Below are 17,824 nucleotides of genomic sequence, written 5' to 3' on the forward strand. Positions count from 1 at the left end.
CACTCACTTTACATGTGTATATTTCACTCTTAATTGAGCAGACAGGATCAAATAAATTTTGATTGGGGAAAAGCAGGGATTTTCAGCAGCTGCTCCTGTGGAATTATTTTGGATTCCTTCCCCTTATCTATGATCAACCACTTCCACCTTTACTTCAACCACTGGTATTAAATATCCAGTGTGGTCATCTGAAATCATCTGTGGTCATCTGAGTATTGTTTCTCACTGTGTCCAAAAATGACAGGCCAAAATGTTTTACCCCTTTCAATATCAGAATTTCACAGTGAGTTTTGTTTTAATTTCAGTGAAGGGACTGGGGCCAACTTGATCCTTTATTACGGTACCCTAAGTCACTAACGCCACTAAATCGTATAAAGCAAAGCAACTGTGCATGCATGCATCTCACATAGTGATGAGATGATGCTATCATGCTATCACCTATAGAAGTAATATATGCACATTTTCAATTGCCAGGCCAACAAGAACACTTATGGTTACCTGTTGCCGATGTCGTGCTTGGCATCCGAGGGCTCTTGGGTTTAAATCCGGAGGGAAACAAACCTCCTCGTTCATTTTCTTCCACAGTGATTTTCATCGTTTAAAACTTTCTTCTTTCCTTTCCCAGAACTTAAACTAGCCCTGGACTTCTTGGAAGTTTATATGTGCTTGTCATTGCAATCCCTGCCCCCCCACCCATGACCCAGACAATAACAGGGACTTAGCCTGGGATATAACAGCTCATTGAGCCCCCCCCCCCCCTAGTCCCAGGCCCTGGGGGCAGGGACTGCAACTGACAGTCAGCATTATGATTCTTCTAGCTCTGTGCTCTGTCCCGGGCTCTGTCAGTCAGTAGTTCAGCAGTTTGGATACAAATCCAGACCTTGGTATATACTAGTAAGTTAATGGGAATTATTACCATGGCTGTTTAATATTTTGAAATGACATTCAATTGACAGACAGACATAAATGATTTACTGTGAGCATTGAGAAACACAATGTCCTCAATTATATATCAATTAGCATGATTAGTAGCAATTATTAGCCAACAATATGTTGACACCTTTTACCATCATAAAACAGACAAATGTGTCAGCAGTGTGGACAGATTAAGGACAGATGTAGTAAAATGTTTGAATGGCATTTGTATCATCTATAAAATACTTATGATCTCTGGGCTGGACTTCCTCAATTGGTTCAGGGATGTGGGAGTTGTACATATATAAACAGGGCCATAACAAAGCAGGCCGACTGGGGGGAAGGACCAGGGAAGCCATGGCCGCCCTACTTCTTGAGAAATTTTTTCTTTATATCTTTCTTTTCAATTAGGGCACATATTTGCATTTTCGTTACCCTCATTTGTGATGGCTTCCCCCTTATTTAAACCTTGATACAACCCTGGGTTGCAATATGCAGGCCTGTAACCAGGGGACAAGGAGGGGGGGGGCAAATTGCCAAAAAAAAGAAGAGGTTTTTTTTATGCCGTTTTGGTCAAAAAAGGTCCAAATTTTGACAGGAAAAAAAGTCCACTTTTTCAAAATCAGCCCCCAAATAAATCCTGGTTACAGGCCTAAATATTTCTTGTGTCAAATGAGTGTGTGTAGGCCTACTTTGTAGAAGCTGTAACCTTAGCAACTGGCTGCCTGAGTAACTACATTTCGTAGCATGATGGTTTATATTTTTGGTCCAGCCCTTTGGTTGGTACCATGCTTGCTAAAATGTGAGGGCCACAGACTAAGGCTAATTAGACCTATTTATTGCAAGGCTGCAAGCAATGCACATGCCTACATATTTCCAATGTTTACCTCACATTTTAAGCTTGATAAATTAATATTTTTTAGTCCTTACAAATTACACATACCTTGTTTTTACATATTTTTACAGCACCGCCTACCTTCATTTCTATGATATCCTGTTATTTTAGTGAATAATCAAAATTATACCAATTTTATGCATGAAACAAATACAAAGTTTATAAGCATACTTTTACCACCATCATTTCTGGCTCCAGAAAGACTAGACAAGAAGATTCTGCAAACAAAGTTTCCTTGAAAAAGGCCTCCCAAAAAGCATAATTTAGAACATGGATTCAAATAATTGGTTCTATTTAGACCACAGAAGATATCTTACACTTCCCACAATGCAATGCTTCCATTTCAATTTACTGTACTGATTTGCTATGTGTGTAACATGGGTGAATAGTTACAAAAAGTACTTCAATGAACAGAGCACATCCAGATCTTGCAAAATATATTTCGTTGTTGGGCAGGAAAAACCTCATATGTGTCATTGGCCCCTGAACATGCTTATAGCAAAATCTCCTATGTAACTGGTAGGCAGTTTTGTTTTAAACATGTTCAGGGGCCACAAACACATAAAAGGTTTTTCCTGACCAACGATGATTTACTTCTTGACTCTCAACCCATGCTTAGCCAGTCTATTCTCAACATGAAAACAAAAGGAATCTGTACAAGTAATATTAAAGAGTGTCATTTGATGTAATGAGGCGATGTATCATGTTGCAAGGGATTCTGGGAAGGGCACAATGCATCTCTGCATTTAGCCTACTTTGTCTGTTTATTTGTCAACTGTACAAAAGAAAAGCTTCTAACAACAAGTTGTAAAACAACATCTTATTTCAAGGGTTACATGTTTGGATTTTAAAAGAAAAACTTTTGCAAAGAATGTTAACAGCTTATGAAAATAATTGGTGCTTTTGTTGAAGGATTTAAAGTTGAGATCTTAATGAAAAGCGGAGATTTGTTAAAGGAAAAACGGACAAAAGGTGGAAAATTGAAGTGCCGGTTGTGTATTTGTTCTGGAGATGCTCAGTATTCATACTGACAAACATGACAAAGGGTTTTGATAAATAGTCCTGTATGGGTGCTATATTGGAGAAGTTCTTTTCTAAATTAGAGGCAATTTGCACAGTAAACTGTACACAATCAAGGAAAAAGCAATCAAATTTAAGCCAAATTGGAACCCCAGCTCTGCAGTCTACATTCTGTCACAAATAAAGTTGCTTTAAACAAACCATTTACTAGAAAAATACTGATTTTAGCAAAAACTAACAATTTTCATAGAGAATGAACCTTATTTTGTGTGCCAAACTTCTTTTCCACTGCATCAAAATCAGACACATCACATAGAGTCTGAGTCTGAGCTCCCGTCATAGAGTGCTGACGGGAGCTCACTGTCCAAGTAAAAAAGTTTTTTCTGAAATATCAAATTTGTTATTTTAATGCACTTGCCACACATGCATTTGTCCTGGTCATTCTGGGAGCCAGTGGTCATTTTTGGAAATTGTGTCCTCTTTTGAAATTTTGCCAGGTACACCACTGATAAGTTTCGGTAAGTAACAGCATTTGTATTATGCTGTGGGTCACGCCATATTTTACTTATGAAATTTGGGTCACAATGAAAAAAGCTTGAGCAGCTCTCCTCTAAGCCATCAAATTTGTTCAAAATAATCACACCACTAACTCTTCAACCCTATTCCTACAAAGGTGTAAAATAAGCACTTGACATTACCCTAACATTGGTTAAAAACAACAAACATTAAGGTCATGACAGTATGCTGCTATTGTTGCTTTAACAACAGTAATTGGCCATAGGGGAGAAAACAAAATATCAGAGGTGTATTGGTGAGGCACGCTATACAATCCTACCCATGCGTGTAATATGCGCTGTAAGCTTATCATTATAACACTTGTAAATAACGAACCTTGAAATTGGACATGTCTTGACCATGTTGGCAGGAAATGGGAGTTGGTCAAAACTGAGCGGCTTGTGGTCGAATTTGGAGGAGTCATGAATAATTTATGATTTTTAAATTTCATATTTGAGCACTTTTATTAACAATTTATCAATGAGGTATTAAGTTTTAATACTTGCAATAAAGTAGAAACAGAAATTTACAAAATGACAAATTATCAACCTTCTATGAATTCAAAATAATGAACTCCAGCACTGTTTGTAACTCTAAATCTTCAATAACTCACCAATTATAACTCACCAATAAATCACACCATATTTGTTAATTGGGAATCATGGAATAACACCTTTAGTCCTGTATGGTGTAAGTTTAATTGCTAGGCTGTATAACAACAAGTGGCCCAGGAAATACAGGTATTGTTTTCTCGTCCTAAACAAAACCGACACGTGTTAGGGCGCTCATTCACCATGCCGGAAACGATTAGTTTTGTTTCATTGAAGCCTAGTGTTTATCGTGACAACACTTGATGTAACCCTCCAGCTAAAATTGTTCAAATATTATCATATGTATTGATTAGTGTTCACAGATTCAAGGTGCTTAATTTGTGCAAAGGCATAACTTCAACTTGGAATGACCCAAACATTGACATTTTATGATCTTGAAGAATATTTTTTGCAAGGAATTCTGCTTTATAATATAGATACGGAGCTATACCTGTAGGTTTCTGGTTCATAATGTGGAGCATCATACATCGTTTACTTGTCATAGATTCAAGGTTCCAAAGTTGGACAAAGGCAAATAAAAATTCCTTTAAAAAAGGAATGGGGCGCCCAATGTGAGCTTGGACGTGATATGGTGAATTTCATGGCATGGTGTTTAGATTTGGTATTATAATGATTTTTTCTAGGGAAGAGTAGATCAAAAATTCAACCTGGAAGGAAAAGTTATTCTAAAAATTCATTTTGGCATGCATGCTTACAAAATTTGCACAATAATCAAGAGGAAAATTAGCCAGAGATGCAAGCAGTAAATTCTATCATGGTAATTAATGGATTTTTCCAATCAAGGGGGTGTTCTGGGCCGGGAAGGCAGGTAAACTCACATTGGTGAGGCAAAATTGGGAAATGTGGAGAGTGATATATAGGCATGGTTTCGCTGGCCAGCAAAGCCCAAGACCTGTGGCAAGGTGTCGCCAACCCAGTGCTTGGCATGCGAGGGGTCTCGGGTTCGAATCCCACCCAGAGCAAACAACTTCTTTCTCTCTTTATTCCTTCCTTCTTTCCCTTCCGGTAGCGAAAAAAGCCCTGAGGGGTTAGGGTTAATCAAGCATTTTCTATTATCTATATTTTATCATCCTCATTGAGTTGTTGTAAGTAAAACTGAAATAGACAAATTACATCTGAACAGCTTCTTGACAAACAGACAGTAGTCAAATTAATCATGACAGATCACATATCCACTGTGAAGTCCATCTTCCACAACCAATTTTCTATTGGCATGATCATTTTGTTAATTTTACGTAATATCCCAAATTGAAGCAGGCACTCCATGATTAAGGATCTTGACCAACGCATTGACCATCAATGTCCACTTCACTTTGTCCCACACTATGGACCACAACAGCCTCATTCCAATGGCATAGTTCAATAACCTCAATTAAACAATAATAGTGCAAAACTTGACCTCAAGTTGCAGAGTATGAGTTTTTGTACCCAAATTGTCAAAAGTCATTCAATGAGTGTGCAAATGTATTGGGGTTAAATAACTGTGCCCTGATAGATGAGCATGTTGTGGATCCTTGTGATTGTATTCAATGCTAATGGCTCAATTCTGCCAATCATTTTCTTTGATACAAATTGTTTCTGATTTGATTTGGGCTAAAACATCATTCATAGTTTTTGTAAGTGTAATTACTTCTGGCACATCATATTTTTCTGGTTTTATTTCTCTATTTGTATCATATCAAGTGGTCTGATCATGGTCTACCTACTGTAGCTAATAGGCTAAGCATGCTGAGTGCATCCGATTCTTCAACTTTCTAGCAAGAATTTGAAAATAATATGGGCAATATTTTCTGAATTTGTACGAGGTTTGATTTCTGGCACTATAGTGACAACGTTTCTCACAGAGCGTTTCCCATTTAAGTTTCAATGGCATGACATGTGGAGTTTTTTGGTTTTAACCAAAACCTGGAACATCAGGACCCCCGAAAAAGGTTTCTGAGCCCAACATTTCCTCTCTCAAGTTATAATGCTATACACTCCATTTACTGTACCAAAGTATGATATTACCAATCTGATCTTATATTGAACACCAAAGCATGGAACAAGAAATCCTGGTTGAAATATACGTGTATATAGGCCCTCATACATGGTGTAAATATGCTCAAGCAGGACATTGGACTGGAAGCCAGGACAGGGACTGTACTGGAAGGACCTGACCTGGGAACTTGAGGATAGGCAGAGCTATAATTGTGGGTGGGTAAAACCACTCAAAATTAGCAAGTATTGAGAGGAAAGAGGTACTACAATAGCTGTTATGCCACAACAATGGTTAATGTAGTTACCATCATCGGCCTGAGAGAGCGGTCTCAGTTTGAAAGTCTGTGATCTGATCTAGATGTTCCAAAGTGATAGTCACAGATATATGATGTAGCGGGCCTTTGAAGTTTCATAATGATTAAAACAAACTTTAAAATATGGTTTGACCATTATAATATGTATGGTTTGACCATAATATAGGACAAATTTGGGTCATTGGTCACAATAACAAAGTGACCTACAACATTGAATTAGTTAAGGAAACTTAGTCATTTAATATTGTACCCAGACTTGGGTTAAAAAGAGACACCTGGTTTACTTGATGGATCATCAACCTGCTATTTGGCAAATCAACAACTCACTACCCACAACCAGTGTCTGAAAATAAAAGGGGTTGCCCCACGGACAACCCAGTTGTAATTTCTGGTTGTCCACCAAAGTTTTTGGTTGTCCGTAAGCTGTCACAATCTGAAACAACTACATGTGACCAATAAAGGGGAGTGAGTGCAGTCAATTTATGAACAATTACTCTTAAATATTTAACAATTCATCAGTTGTGTCAGGTTTGAGCAAACTAACATGCTAAAAAAGTGACTTTTGGCTGCAGATCTTTGGTTGTCCGCCGGACAACTAGAGCATTATTTTTGGTTGTCCGGTGCATGTTTTAGTTGTCCTGGGCAAACGGACAACTAAAATTTCGAACACTGCCCACGACCATGATGACCAGTGAAAGAGGATACATGTAAAATAGGCCATTGCACAGGACTGTAATCAGAGAAGAGGACACTTTTCACAAATAAATTTGCTTACATGCAACATGCAAAAAGTGAGCTTGATTTCCCCCCTCCCCCCAAAAAAAAACATTGCAGTAATCCGGTCAGTACAATGAATATTATTAATCAACAAAATTCGGGAATTCATACAAAAAAGTACTAGATTAATAAAACAAAATAAATTTATTTGAATTAATTATTTATTTTAGAAAATGAATAATTAAGCAAACACGAGAGACATAAATAAATAAATAAATAAATAAATAAACAAATAAATAAATAAATAAACAATAAATAAATAAATAAATAAATAAACAGCATACAATAAATAAATTAATAAATTAAAAAATAAATAAGTAAATAAATAAATAAAAATGCAAACAAAGAAATAAATTCAAATTTCTCGTCCAGTCAAATTGAAAGAAAATTATACCTTTGTAGTTTGTACACACCAGGCCAGAACAGGTCTGACTAGGTGCGGGATGACATCTGGTAATTTAGTGCATTTCATTCAATACCATGATCTGCTTGCTTCATCTCTGTTTAAATGATAAAATAACACCCTCAAGTGACCCTCCCTGCCCTAAACAACCACTAAGATAATTTGACACCATCTTCTCCTATCAAATATAACATCTTGGAAAACATTTTTCACAACTGAGTCAAAAGGTAAAGATATTACATTCCAAAATCTGTGTAGGTATGTCCACCCACTTGAGATGTGCAAGTCCTACTTTCTTAGTTTCTATGTAAAACTCATCATACATTACTTTACTAGTTCAGAGTTGAAACCAATATTTGCAATGACTCAATACTGGTGAAATACATGTATGGTTTCAGCTCCGGGGTGGGGGGGTACTCAAGTTTGGTTTTGGTAGGGACGTGCCGCTGAGATTTTGGAAGTAGACCCATAAATATACCAATTTTTCAAGAAATTTGGACCCATTGATATACCAAAAGTCAAAATTTTTGGCCGAATTTACCAAAATTGTCTTAGTTTTTACAAATTTTGGAAAAATTTTGGAAAAATTTTGAAAATTTTGGCTAGATTAAGGAAAAATTGGGCTGTTTTCCGAAAAAATGGAGAAAATTTTGAAAAAGGGCGCCATTCATATACCAAAATAGGCTTTGAAAAAGGGGTCATTGATATACCAGAAGGCTGAAAATGCTACCCATGTTTGCGCACGCGTCCCGTATGGTCATTTGTACTGAGTACCCCCGGGGTTTCAGCTCCAAACCATCCAGGTGCACTCTCTGTTTGGGGGGGGGGCACAAGCCATTTTTCAGCAATTTTCATATTGGATTTTCTCAATTTTGCAATCATGATTGGGGGGCACGTGCCCCTATGACGCTACGCCACTGAAATAATGATCACAAAAAACGCCCAAGTCCTGAATCACAGTATACATGTCCATGATTCAATTTACTTTGCAAAATCTGCATAGCAATTTTTAGTTTAGTGAAACAATTTGAAAGGTGATGCATGTTCTTCAGATATGTTTACACTGGTAAAAATTGCTATACAATAATACATACTGAAATTTGTGAAGCAGGTTGTCCAAAATAGGGAGTATTTTTGCTTTGCTACACCAGGAGCTCCCAGGTAAATTGAACGCTGAGTCCAACACCCACTTTGCCAGGTTATGTGTAAGAATGTACCAAATAAGATTCCCAGAAATCATTCAACACAGTCAATCCCCTGGTCTCCATTCAAGTACTCCCCTAAGCGACCCGTTACTAATCACTGCCATGGCATTGACTCAATGCGTAGCTTCAAAGGACTTCCTACTGTAATCAAGCGACTAGTCAAACACAGAGCGACTCGTGGAACAACGTTACCACCTGTACCTCACCGCAGCACAGGGATATCATTGCCTCTGTCAGTATGAGCTAAAATACTCTCATCTCCATTGACAAAGCCCAATGACCTCCAAGCAACCAGCATAGCTCAAAATATGACCTCAAGTTGTGGAGTATGAGTTTCTGTAACCAACTCTTTCACAGGTCATTCTATGAATGTACAAACAGATATGGGTTGATGAACTGTGTGTTGGTGGGATGAGCATGTTTGAGATCCTGGTGTGTCTTATAGCCTGGAATCAAGAGAAGATATCTTACCCTTCCCAGAATACTTTGCAACATGATGCATCACCTCACCATCACCTTCGTTTTCAATTTGAGAACAGATTGGCTCAACATGGGTCAATAGTCAAGAAATAAACATATTTTTCAAGTTCTGAATGTGCTCTGTTCATTTCATCACTATCAACCCATGTTGCACTACATGTAGATACAGCAAATCAGTACAGGAAATTTAAATGGGAGAAATGCATTATGGGAAGTGTAAGATCTCTTCTCTGTAGCTTGGACTAATATAGCTCAAATTTGTTGTTTCAGAATGGAAACATTTTGGTGAAGAAAACGATGGAAACCATGTTTGATTTCAATTCTCTTTTGTCTCATGTGTATTGATATAAGATGGGAAAATTTATGGAAGTTGACAATGTTTAAGTTTGAAGAGCTTTGATAAAAATACCGAACATATCACTGTAAATGTTATCAGGTCTAGGTCAGTCCTTTCTTGAATACATGCTTATTGTGCAATGTTCAATTTTGCACAATTTTGCACCTATAAACAAAATATGAAGAAATTCAAATTGCAGGGATCCAGGATTAGTACTGGTCAGATATTTTTCAAAAACCAGATAGAACTTGCTCAGTTCCTCCAATGGTGATGCCCTCAAATAGAGCACTGAATGGGCATGGCAGCCACTTGTGTCTGCCAAGGTGCATTGCTAGGGAGGGTCTTTCAATGGTCAAATTATTTTTACCATCAGGGGCAGAGAAGCTTATCAAACCAGAAGTCACGCGGGCTAAGTTTTCATGATAATGCATATTTGAAGGGGAGCTGGCAGCCTGGCACTACCTTTGCACACCACCGGATCCCCCGGCCAGATCCACCACTGTATATTAGGATAAAATTGGGATCATCGTATAAATAGTGAAACTTTCTTTTCTGGTATACTATAGAGTACACGTCCAAAAAGAAAAATAATTATGGGACATACATTTAGGAATCTTGCTGACTCCCCTAGCCTCTTCATACCCCTCACATCACACCCCCTGAAACACAAGAATTGACTTAACTCTCTGTCCAAAGAGTGAAAACCACTAGCTCCAAAGGGAGTCAAAATCACTCGTAAAAGAGTGAAAACAACTCCTAAAAGAATGAAAAACACTTAAAGTATGAATACATGTACTAATGCATGCGCGTATTTTTATGGGGCTTTAGCGCCATAGCCTGGGGAAAAAAAGGCAAGCGAAAAAGAGAAAAAAAAAAGAAAAAAGGGAAAGAAGGAAAGAGAAAGAGGAAAGAAAGAAAGAAAAGAAAGAAAGGAAAAAAAGAGAAAAGAAAGAGAAAAGAAGAAAGTAAGAGAAAAGAAAGAGAAAAGAGGAAAGAAAGAAAGGAAAGAGGAAAGAAAGAAAGAAAGAAAGAAAGAAAGAAAGAAAGAAAGAAAGAAGAAGGAAAAGAAAGAAAGAAAGAAAGAAAGAAAGAAAAAAGAACAAAAAAAAGCGGCCTGAGTTATGGGTGGGCGGCACATACAAGGAGGCTCCTTGTAATCAGCACTAAGAAGAAAAGATGAGGGATAGGGGCGGCTTGTAGGGCGGCACATATCAAATCACGAGATGTAACCAGTCAGGAGAAAAGGGAGATAGAGCGGCTTGTAGCCAACCAACCATGATGGAGAGATAGAGGGGCGGCACATACCAGGAATGCAGATAGAGGCGGCTTGTAGCCAACCAACCTTGATAGAAAGATAGAGGGGCGGCACATACCAGGAATGCAGATAAAGGGCGGCTTGCAGCCAACCAACCATGATAGAGAGATAGAGGGGCGGTACATACCAGGAATGCAGACTGAGGCGGCTTGTAGCCAACCAACCATGATAGAGAGATAGAGGCGGCACATACCAGGAATGCAGATAGAGGGCGGCTTGTAGCCAACCAACCATGATAGAGAGATAGAGGCGGCACGTACCAGGAATGCAGATAGAGGCGGTTTGTAGCCAACCGACCATGATAGAGAGATAGAGGCGGCACATACCAGCAATGCAGAGAGAGGGCGGCTTGTAGCCATCCAACCATGATAGAGAGATAGAGGGGCGACACATCAGGAATGCAGATAGAGGGCGACTTGTAGCCAACCAACCATGATAGAGAGATAGAGGCGGCACATACCAGGAATGCAGACATCAGAGGGCGCATTGGCTTGTAGCCAACCAACCATGATAGAGAGATAGAGGCGGCACGTACCAGGAATGCAGATAGAGGCGGTTTGTAGCCAACCGACCATGATAGAGAGATAGAGGCGGCGGCACATACCAGCAATGCAGAGAGGGGGCGGCTTGTAGCCAACCAACCATGATAGAGAGATAGAGGGGCGACACATACCAGGAATGCAGATAGAGAGCGGCTTGTAGCCAACCAACCATGATAGGAGATAGAGGGGCGGCACATACCAGGAATGCAGATCAGAGGGCGCATTGGCTTGTAGCCAACCAACCATGATAGAGAGATAGAGGCGGTACATACCAGAAATGCAGATAGAGCCGGCTTGTAGCCAACCAACCATGATAGAGAGATAGAGGCGGCACATACCAGGAATGCAGATAGCGTGCGGCTTGTAGCCAACCAACCATGAGAGAGAGAGACATGCCAGGAATGCAGATAGTGGCGGCTTGTAGCCAACCAACTATGATAGAGAGAAAGAGGGGCGGCACATACCAGGAATGCAGAGAGAGGGCGACTTGTAGCCAACCAACCATGATAGAGAGATAGAGGCGGCACATACCAGGAATGCAGATAGAGGCGGCTTGTGGCCAATCAACCATGATAGAGAGATAGAGGGTGGCAATACCAGGAATGCAGATAGAGGGCGGCTTGTAGCCAGCCAACCATGATAGAGAGATAAATGGGCGGCACATACCTGGAGCAGATAGAGGCGGCTTGTAGGGCGGCAGATAGAGAGAAGTGGCTTTAGGGCGGTACAAACCAGAAGGATGGTTTGTAAGTGAGACGCACTCAGGAGGACCAGTCAGGAGAGAAGAGAGAGATAGAGGGCGGCACATACCACAACTGCAGCTTCTAAAAGACGGGGGATATATAGAGAGGAGGCTTGTAGGGCGGCATAAACCAGGAGGGTGACTTGTAACCAGCCAGGAGAAAAATAGATGGATAGAGGGGCGATTGAAAGGTGGCAGATATAGAAGGTATATAAGGCATAATTATATATTGACGCTTATTGAAATAATTCACTATTTCAAGAATAAGACTTATTTTGCTATTTGGTGACGATAGCGCAAGTTTTAGTTGCTTTTAACATGTAAAACTAATCAATAAATTAGCTGAACGCTAGAGTAAAATCTTTTTCCCATGAAGCGGTTATTTAAGGTTAGCAACTATTTTAAAACTTGCATTGATCAATTCATAGCGAGTGTGTAGAGGAACTCAGATATCACAGATATCGTTTGTTGGTCCTGTGGTCCTGTGGTTCTTGAGTTATGTTGTAAAGAAGGCTAAAACAACAAAACTTTTGTAGAATGCACATAACTCATTAACAACAATAAACATGCAGCGTATTTTTTTTTGGGGGGCTTTGGGAAGTAAAAAAGAAAAGAAAAAAAGAAGAAAATAAAAGAAAAAAAAAAAAGAAGGAAAGAGAAAAAAAAAGAAAAAAAAAAAAAGAAAGAAAAAAAAACAGAAAGAAGAACGCTTATCACCTATAGGGCGGCACATGTTAGGAGGGTGACGTGTAATCAGGCAAGAATAGGGGGGGACAGAGCACTTTTATGCATACAAGGTGGCATATACAAGAAGGCGCCATGGGGCGACACATACAAGGAGAGCGGTGGCTTGTGAGAAAAAAGCGTGTGTCAGTCATCCATAAAAGGCGGCACATGGTCAACTTGTAACCAAGATAAAAGAGGGGTGGAAATGTACAACAAGTCTAATATGCCCACAGGGTGACCTCACAAGGAGGGCGACTTGCAGGCGCGTAGCAAGCGGGGGACAGGGTGGACGAAGTCCATGGGCCCCAAGGGTTCAGGGGCCCTGAGCACAAAAGCGAAAATTAAATAAGGCCTTAAGGTCTGATAATGAAGAGTAGGGCCAGATTTACCATTGGGCCAGATGGGCCCGAGTCCAGGGCACCCAAAATAACAGCAATCTTTTTGGCCAAAATAGGGCAAATTGTAAATTTTCAAGCTTCACAAGCACAAATACAACATTCATGTTGATCTGGGGCTAAAATAGTCTATGTTAAACGTAAACCATAACTTGGCCACTGACTTGAGTGCATATGCCTTCCTCGGCACATGAGTTCGGGGTCTCCAAATTTTGTCCTGGTCCAAGAGCCCCATATAGGGTTAATCCCGCCCTGGTTAAAAGGGCCCGTACTGCTACACCATGGGCCCCTGATGCTCTTGCTACGCCCCTGGCGACTTGTGACGGGCGGCACATGCAAGGAAGGCGGGTTGTAACCAGGACAAAAGTAGGGGGGAGAGAAAAACACTTGTTGGTCATCTATAGGGCGGCACATCGTGACTTGTAACCAGGGGAAAAGAGGGGGTGAAAAGGTAGATCACACTTTTTGACTATATGGGCTTGCACTACATGGAAGGTGGCTTGTGGGGCAGCACACAGAAGTATGGGGGATTTTTTTTTTTTGGGGGGCGGCACATATACAAGGAAGTCGGCTTGTAACAAGGAAAAAAAGTAAACTGGGGAGAAAAATGCTTATCAGCTACCTATTTGTAGGGCCGCACATGTTGGCTTGTAACCAAGAGAAAGAGGGGGGCGGCGGAACGTACAACAGACGTTATAAATATAGGTGAAGGAGGCGGCTTGTGAGGTGACACATATACAAGGAGGCGACTTGTAACCAGGACAAAAGAACAGGGAAGGGGAGAGAAAACGCTTGTCAGTCACATATAAATGGCGGCACGTCGTGATTCTTAGTGGAAAACGCTGTTTAACTATGGGCCTGCACTGTGACACATAGAAGGAGGGTGGCTTGTGGGCGGCACTACATAAACGTAAGGTGGCTTATGGGGCGGCACATACAAGGAAGATGGCTTATAACCAGGAATAAAGCAGATGAAGAAGAGAAAACCTTCTGTTTAGCTTCAATCATGGTAAATTTTTCTGGCGCTTCGAGCGCATTTGTACCATAAACTAATTTTGTCACTGCAAGGCTCTGGATTCACTGTACTTCAAGAAATTTTCCAACCCACCCATGTTAAAAAGAAATCTACGCCACTGTCCATAGAGAAGGGTGGCAAGTCAGTACCCTCTCTGTTCATTCAAGAGAAATGTTGTGACAATTTATGATTCGCATCTTCCTTTTGGTCTATTTTAGACAAACATTTTGGAACATTTAGTATTAAAATGCCAGATTGGATCGCGCTTCTATCTCGGCAAACCCATTCTGTGAGTAGATATGTGAAACGCCCCATTGGAAATTCTTTTTTTCATCTCAAACTTGAACACAATCACGAATCTCAAAAAGGAGAGTCATAATTCCATCATTTCTATTATGTAAATCATTAATATGAGTGCTATATGCAGCTCCTCTGATGCCTGTAATAAGCATAAAACTTATGAGCTGGATCAAAACACCGGGACTAAATTTACCAAATGTTGTAAAACGCCTATACATCTTCCTTTGGCACAATTGTCCTCAATTGTGTTCATTTTAACATTGAAACTGCAATTTTTGGCGGCAGCACTGCCATCCCAGTAATGTTCTCTTAGTAGGCCTAGTAAATCAGTGGGATGATTTAGGAATTTCGGCCCCTGGCTCGGTGACTCTGATCATGCCGATACATCCCTTTTGAATTTTTAGCATTGAAATAGCAAATTTCTGCGGGCTTAGACTATGCCATAATCGAATTTTATTAAAAATATGTTATTATTAGTCATGATGAACCCATTTCGTTGAACTCAAAATTATACTGATGTTTATTAAAATTAAAGTATTCAATAGTATTAAAAATGGTCATAAAGAGTTAAAAGTATCAGACGATTAGTGACAATAAAAGTAATTGAATGCAACATTATCTTGCATATTATAACGGCTCACTTTAATACTGAACAATTCTGATTTTGGAATATACCAGTTTATTGATAGCGAACCCCGAAATTTCACTTGGGAAGCTAACAAACAGAGGGAGTAGGGTGACTGATCAGATGTGAAAATCTATCAATTGTGCACACATTAATTAAATCAGAGTTTTAAGCTTAAATACAATATCCAGAGTATGCACAATGGGCAAGTGGACTACGGGGTAGTCTACTGCGGGCTACGCGCACACTTTTTCAAATTATCCCGGTAAAGGAATTATGGGGACAGCTTGGAAAAAACTTGGGTTACAGATGTGGGGAGGGGTGTCTTCTATTTGATGGGCCAGAGGTGGCACTCATGTTGCGCAGGGACCAGCAAAAGGACATCACTCCTCAGACAACCAACCCCCTGTGAATGAATAAACAAGTGAAAAGCAAATTTTTTCAACTTCGGAGGGAGAACTTCCACCCTCAGACTTGTCAGACACCCCCTGCATATGGTTAAACAAGTGAAAAATGATGCATCAGATGGCTCCAATTGGACCTTTATTAATTTTGGCAAAAATGTACAATTTCGGAGGGAGGACATCCACGCTCAGACACCCCTTCCCCTGCGTATGGTTAAACAAGTAAAAGCGATGCACAAAAGCGGGTTCAATTTGGACCTTCATTTAGCAAAATTTTCCAACTTGGCAGGGGGGAACATCCCCCTCAGACACCTTCCCCCCCTGGTTCAACAAGTGAAAAATTATACCCCAGATGGCTTCAATTAGGAACTTCATTTGGCAAAATTGACCAACTTCGGAGGGGGGATCCTCCTCAGACACTCCCCTGCTATTGGGTAAACAACTTTGAAATTATACATCAAATGACTTCAATTTGGACCTTTAATTGGCAAAATTTTCCAACTTCGGAGGAGGGAAATATCTCCCTCAGACACCCCTCCAGCTTATGGATAAACAAGTAAAAAGTGATGCACCAAACGGTTTCAATTTGAACCTTCATTTGCAACATTTTATGAGGGGGGAACATTTCTCAGACACCCCTTGCCTGTGTATAAACAAGTGAAAAATGATGCACAAAATGGCTTCAATTTGGACCATCATTTACCAAAACTTTCTAACTTCTGAGCAGACAACCTCCTACGTATAGATAAACAAGTGGCCGTTTTCTCTTCTCTTTAGAACACAAAATCAGTTTTGGTCCTTCATTTGGGCCTTCATTTTCACTTTTTCTAAGTATAATTTTACAATATAATAGTGTCAAAATCGTCCACCAAATGGTTTTTTTCCACATTCTTAGGAGGTAACATTCCCTCAGACTTCCCAAATAATCGTGTGTGTGTGTGGGTGTGTCGGGGGGTAAGGCGGCATCCTGTATCTTTTCTCCAGGGCGGCACAAACCATCTCAGCCCCCCGGGGTAAGGGCCTTCTAGATACGCCACTGTAATGTGCCACTGAAAACATATTACAACCTATTTATTCCAATAAATGGTTAAGCGTGTCTTCATTGCTATCCAAATACCTAGTTTGGCTTGCCGACTTTTCCATCCACCCATTCATCGCCTGCTCAACGTATAAAACTGCACTTCACAGAAACCTGAATCTACCGTTTCTACTTTTAGATGCTCTTTTTCGCCAGAAGGTGAAGTTTGTAACAGGGCTAGCCTATCACTCAGCGTGAACTTCCTATTACAGCACCAACACCATAGCCCTGGGCACCGCTCGCTACAACCGACTACTGACTTTACAACACCACCGTGCTGTGTCCTAACATACAAGTGCAAGTTGTTTGTTTGCAATGTACTGCAGAACCTACTGCGAACACTCAGTCTGACTAAATTATTCAATAAAACATGATAAACATGTTACAAATCATCGTTTTTGTCAAATTTACAAAAGTGAAGGCCTGTAAAAGAGTGAAATTGTCAATTTATTTAAATATAATTACAATATAAATGCACAGCAATAATACAATCATAGAAATGGATGGATTGCTCAAATATTTTTCTTTTTAAAATAAAAATGTATAGTATTAAATGTCAGGCTGGCTTGATTGCTGCACCAGAATTTGAAACATAGGTCAGGTAGGTCCTGATAACAAACTTATTTCCTCAAAACAAAGAAATTATGATGTTTGCAAAGTTTAGTGCACACAGATGACTTCTTTACAAATGTAGTACTTCAAGAAGCACCTCAGCTATTGGAGGGGGGGGGGCTTGGCAAAGTCGAGCAGTGAGGTAGAACGCCTAGCGCCTCACTATATAGATTTTCAGCCGAAAGTCATTCTTGAAGGACTACTTTTGTATACAAATTGGGTATAAAATGCACAGTGGGTTTATCTCTTCCTCCAAAATTTCCAAAGTACCTCTCCACTTCTCCCACATGTGAGCATCAACGTGACCACATAAGAACAAGTACTAATAACTACATGTGTTTTCCTGATATATTATTGATTTTGTTCTCTTACTTTTTCCTTTAAAATTGATTACAGTAACCAAACCATGTTAAGATATTAACCCATAATCAATATATCTAATAATATTTCAAAAAAATGCTTGCTGACTTTGTGTGCAAACATCCAATAAGCGGATTATCATCGTACAAAAATTTATTAATTTTGATTGTAATTCACCTTGAAGCTGGTAATAATTTAACTCCATGAGAACTACCTGCCGA

The 17,824-nt window shown here is 39.8% G+C and overlaps 1 protein-coding gene across 2 annotated transcripts in view; it reads right to left on the minus strand.

Moving 5' to 3' along the window:
• The window catches only part of LOC140162938 (uncharacterized), a 150,683-nt gene that overhangs the window by 123,630 nt on the left and 9,229 nt on the right, over nt 1-17,824 (minus strand). The window lies entirely within an intron of this gene.

This window comes from Amphiura filiformis, chromosome 10, assembly GCF_039555335.1.
Source record: "Amphiura filiformis chromosome 10, Afil_fr2py, whole genome shotgun sequence".
NCBI lineage: Eukaryota > Metazoa > Echinodermata > Ophiuroidea > Amphilepidida > Amphiuridae > Amphiura > Amphiura filiformis.